This window comes from Chrysemys picta, chromosome 13 (assembly GCF_011386835.1).
Source record: "Chrysemys picta bellii isolate R12L10 chromosome 13, ASM1138683v2, whole genome shotgun sequence".
Lineage (NCBI taxonomy): Eukaryota > Metazoa > Chordata > Testudines > Emydidae > Chrysemys > Chrysemys picta.
In genome coordinates, this window is record NC_088803.1 from 50,356,983 (window position 1) to 50,362,982 (window position 6,000).

Consider the following 6,000-nt stretch of genomic DNA (forward strand, 5'->3'; position numbering starts at 1 on the left):
CCGTTTCTGTGCACTAAGTGGATTGGCAGTGTGTACATCTTGGGAGTTACACCGCAGAAAGTTGCTTTACTGTGCAGAAACTCCCCAGTGTAGACAAGGCCTAATACAGGCTCTGTCCGAGTTGAAGCTGATCTGAGGAGTAAAGAGAAAGAAACTTGATATGTCTAAAAGCAGCCTGTACCACACACAGTCTGGCAGAGCTGGTTGGAATAGTTTTTCATCAAAATGAAATTTTTGTGAGTTCTGCTGTTTGGAAGCCAACAGGTTTCGTGGAGACATGTCATTTTTCACACAAGTTTCAATTGGAAGGTTTTTGGGTCGAGGGCACAAAGAGAAATTCGATTGCCATATGGTTCAAGCCACTGATTTGGAGTGAACCAGTATGAAAAACATTGCTCTAAATCAGGCAGAGGAAGGACTTGAACCTGGATCCCCACCTCCGAGGCCAGGGCCTTAACTGTACAGATATGTTTGCAAAAAATTATAATAATATAATATATGGAGATATATCTATCTCATAGAACTGGAAGGGACCTTGAAAGGTCATCAAGTCCAGCCCCCTACCTTCACTAGCAGAACCAATTTTTTTGCCCCAGATTCCTAAATGGCCCCCTTGAGGATTGAACTCACAACCCTAGGTTTAGTGGGCCAATGCTCAAACCACTGAGCTATCCCTCCCCCCAGATAATGTAGAGAGGCTTCCTCATTAGGGACATAATATTATCAAAACAGGAATTTTGAGATGTGCCTTAGAAGCGGAGGGGGTTGAGAACAGAGGGTATCTATGGACAACAGTTCACCATGGAGGCTGTCTAGATTTTTTTTTAATGGAAATTTTATTCCTTCTTCATTCACTGGTTTGTTGTTTAATGAACTCCAAGATCATTACACTAACTAGCAGGCTACAGCGTGGGATATGCACCCCTCCGTCTCTCTGCCACAATTCCATTTTTGGTATGATTTTCATTCCAATGCCACACAAAAGCCACGTTTTGAACCCTCAAAAGTTGCCACAAAACAGAATTGTTGCCATCTGCTCAGCTGTAGAGGCAAGCCCCAAGTGGTTGCACATATTTTGCTTCATTGCATATTTCAATGGAAAAGGGAAATTTTCTAGAGCAGAATGTTTCACTTTTTATCAATCTGAAATGTTTTTGCCACTTACTTTTCTCAGTACATTATTCCAGCATGATTAAATAACAATGCTGTGTTAATTCATGCTGATTTTTGCATTGGAACCCTTAAAAGGATATACACTATCCACATTGTTACCCAAATGTGTCTTTATATTTCAATGATACTAACCCCCAGGAAGGCAAAAGAAATGAAGACAAGTTAGATTGCTCTTTATATTTTCTTGGACTGTCTTTGAATTTTAATCTTCACTAACTGAACATTAGTGGCTGAAAACATTTAAAATAATGCTTTGATTTAAAAGAAGGGTGTCATGTATTTGAACATCAGAATAAATAACTCACCAGTTTGCAATAGGAAAATTAGAGAAAACAATAACCCTTATTTCTGCAGTACCAATAAATAAAGAAAAGAAAACAAAGCTACAAAAAATTGCTCTGTTTTCCTGGCACTGCATTAACAGTCAACTAAAATATATTGGGCAGACCCTTCGCTAGTGTTAATTTCCATAGCTATCTTGATTTCAATAGAGCAATGGCAGTTTGCCCAGTAAGGTCCAGAGTATGACATAGTCCCACTGATGCTATTGATGATGTAGTTATACAAACAAAAGCCCTGATCCCGAACACATTTAAACACATAAATGTACTCCTGCTGGTAGTGAATATTGATTACCCATTGGAATCAATGGGACTGCTCATGTGAGTAAAATTACACATGAGCTTAACTGTTTGCAGGATTGGGACCAAGGAAGTTAAGAAAAATCATGTTCCCTAAAGGGGAAAAAATAGAGGGAATCTAGAAAGTTTCACTGATGGAACATGGCATAACTGGGCATAATTTCAAGACAATTGGGTCGCAATTGCCACGTAATTAACAAGTCTGCTGGTGATGCACAACCCAGAAAAGACTCCAGTCCAGTCTCTCACAGTGCTGCTGTTCCTATGAGGTTGACAAGAATAAAATATTATTTCTGTGGCTAATCTACGCAGGTGCGACTCTAAATGCACAGAGAGAGCAGATCTTCTGAAAAGATGGTACCAGGGGTGACTATCAGAGTCCATTCATCACTTCTAGTGACTAGCTAAGAATTGTTACATTACATTTTATTTATTTGTTACTAGGCCTGCTGGAAATTTTCCCTTGAGACTTCCCTCCTATCCCCTCAAAAGGAAAATTGAATTTTTGACCAAATGAACATTTTAACAATAAATATCTGCGTTCCTCAAAAATATTCAATTTTTCGTGATAAAACTGAAAATTAAAAAAAAAAAATCAGCTGAAAAATGTCAGGCAAAAAGTGTTCAAGTTTTGATTTTTCCATGAAAAATCAAAATTTTGTGTTGAAAATTGGGACAAAAAATGAACATTTTTCTCATCTTCATCACAATTTCCTGTGGAACACCCCTATTTTCCAACCAACCATCTTTGTTAACCCAGCTTCCCCACCCACCAGAGACTACTTTGTCTCATCCACCTGTTATGTCTTGTCTTAAAGCTACAAGGTCTTTTACGCAGTGATAGTTATTTAATGTTTGTACAGCACCGAGCACACTCATTGTAACCTTTATGTGCTGCCACAATATAAATGTTAAATAATAATAATAAATTGACAAAAAAGGAATTTTTGAATTTGTCCATTTATGTGCACTGGAAACCTTACCCTACAAGTTACGTTCATCCAGTCCAGGAACAAAATCAATCCAGGATCCATGCATCTAGTCAAATGTCAGCAACACACCTTGAATTCTGAATACCAGATAGTAGCCATACACAGTCTACAAATCAAGAATTTCTTCCCTAGATGTTATTCAGGGACTAATGTCACATAGAAAAGAAATGTTGAGACAATCGTAAGCTGCTCACAGATAATTCACAAACAGACAGGGAGGCCAAATTCATTGAATAAAATCATTCACTGCGTATTATTCACTCTGCTCTAAAAGCAGGTTGGGAGTAGCTCTGAATATGTAGCCTGTGCTCCCTGTCATTAATACCATGGTAGCGCCTGGAGGCCTCCACCTTGATCAGGGCCCCATTGTGCTTGGAGCTGTACAAAACACATAGAGATAGCTCTTTGGGCAGGGACTTACATTCTAAATGGACATGACAGACAAAGGGTCAGTGGCAGAGCCGGGAATAGACTGGGCCATAACAAGCACAAGAAGACACAAACCTAGCCCAGGATTAACTTAGCCAGGGGGCATCCCAACTAACAATAACTTTCCCATTTTCCACACTACGCCAGCCGCCAGGATGGTGTATGATGGCCAATTCCAAGTCCCTATACTGACTGCACTCCACTCTGGGATCACCCATTCTCTAACATGATCTTCCCTGGGCTACATATTCAGATTTTGCAGCCAAACCATGTCAGTGGCACAGCACAAGGTGCCCTACCCTGAGGATCTGGCCCTGAATTTGTCAAGAATGCACAACTGGCTGGGTCTCCAATACTTTGTTACAAATTTCAGTTAAGTATATTGACTAGGGATGTCATGCCATCGAAGCTGGGATCGTGATACATTAACAGGACCTGAGGGGAAAGGATTCACGTGGGTTTGCAGCAGTCTCTCAGTACACTTCTCAGCGCAAGGGCAGCCAATTGCAGAATGTTCCTGCTTCCACCAGACTGTAAATTGAAAGTGAATTAAATCAGCAGAGTACAGACTTTCTGCAGTACCTTAATTTACTTCCTTAGTGAGTACAAGAGACACATGATTAGTCAGCTTCTTTTGTATGGCTGCCTTAATTTTGACATAAGCAGAAAAAGCAGCTACTGTTGTTGATAGAATGTGTTTATTTGTAGCACTGTGATGTTTCCTGTTCCTTCCTTTTAATAGTTGCCACACAATTATTCCCCATCTTTTCCCAAAGTAATTCTTCCAGAACAGATAAACATCTTTCCTTTGTTGCAGTGAGCCTCTTTTATTATTTGCAGAGGGCTGATTGAAACTCCATTTCCTGATGGCACCAGTCTGCACTCCACTAGTAACAAATTTACAATGGAAATGGGCTTAATGAGATTCTTCATGGTGAAAAATAGAACTTGGCTGATGATGATAGTAATTACTGAAGCTGAGTCCTGGACTGATGTTTTCTCAGTTAGAACAATTTTGCTTGAGTAAAAGATTGACATTTATCAATGTGGAGTGCACTTGATAAAGTTGGTCATTTTCACTTGCATCCCTAGTGACATATTTTATACAAACTACTAGAAACCTTTAATTGAAGAGATGACATACTTCCTTTCCCCACAGGGCCCCTGCCTCATTCAGTGCACAAGATGGAGGTCCTCTAGGGAGTATTCATGGTTGTGCAGTGAAGGAGGCTGTTGTCCGTAAGACTCCTGCCTCAGTCATTGCAGAAGGTGTTAGATCCTGCCCACAAGAAGGTTCATTTGGTTTCAATAGGCCATTGTGGAACATGAAAGGACACAACACTTGGTTGATTGCTTCCCCCCTCCTCCCCGGTCCCTCCACTCACTCCCCCCCAAAGAGGAGACATGGACTTGTCCCATCAGCTTGAACTCTGGGGGACGGGAATAAAAATCCTGGATAAATAACCCCCCCCCTATCTTTATGCTGCTTGGACTCTGAGGGTTCAGGATTACTAAGCATATATCCCCAGTGCTTGGCCTGGGTTAGCCCTTAAGAATCGATAGAGCTTGCTTATTATAGAAGCGTCTACCACAGGGACTGGCAACCCTTGGAATGCGGCCCATTAGGGAAATCCACTGGTGGGCAGGAACGGTTTGTTTACCTGCAGCATCCACAGGTTTGGCCAATCGCAGCTCCCACTGGCCGTGGTTCTCTGTTCCAGGCCAATGGGGGCTACAGGAAGTGGCAGCCAGCACATCCCTCATCCCACACCGCTTCCTGCAGCCCCTATTGTCCTGGAGCGGTGAACCGCGGCCAGTGGGAGCTGCGATCGGCTGAACCTGCGGACGCTGCAGGTAAACAAATTGGCCCGGCCCATCAGTGGATTTCCCTGACGGGCCCCGGGCCAAAGGTTGCCGATCCCGGTCTACCATCTCTTGGAACCTAAGGCCTGGGCTACACTGGGGAGGGGAGGGGTTTCGAACTAAGATACGCTATTCGCGTAGCTGAATTCGAAGTATCTTAGTTTGACTTACCTGGCCGTCCTCATGGCAGCGAGTTGACCGCCGCGGCTCCCCCGTTGACTCCGCTTACTCCTTCTGCCGAGGTGGAGTACAGGCGTCAATTCGGGGATTGATTTATCGCGTCTAGATGAGACCCGATAAATCAATTCCCGATACATCGAACACTACCCGCCGACCCGTCGGGTAGTATAGACATACCCTAAGACTGTAATTCATTTGTGTGTGTGCTTACCTGCTTTAACCTGGTAAATAACTCTTGTTTCTTTTTCTTAGTTAATAAATCTTTAGTTGGTTTATTAAAGGATTAGCTACAAGCATTGTTTTTGGTGTGAGCTCTGGGGTTGAATTGAGCTAGGGTAAATAATTGGTTTTTTTAGGACTGGGAGTAACCTGAATGTTGTTGTGATTTTTGGTGTAGGGGACCATCTATCACAAAGGCAGGCTCACCTAGGTGGCAAGATAGACCAGAATCCCCCAGGGGACTGTCTGTGACTCCATGTTAAGGCAGTTATAGTGCATGAGGAGTTCACACTTGATGTTTGGTTGGTGGAATCTAAGTATAGAACTCACAACCAGTTTGGGGTTTGGGCCCTGGTTTGTAACAGTCTGCCCTGAGTTTGGCACTCATGTTCTTGAGCTGCTCCAGACAGCTTGACAAAATGTATTTTGTGTGTGTAATTATGTAACAAAAAATGCAACAACAGAGTGGGCATGAGTCCATATCCTAAGTTGTTGGTTTTTTA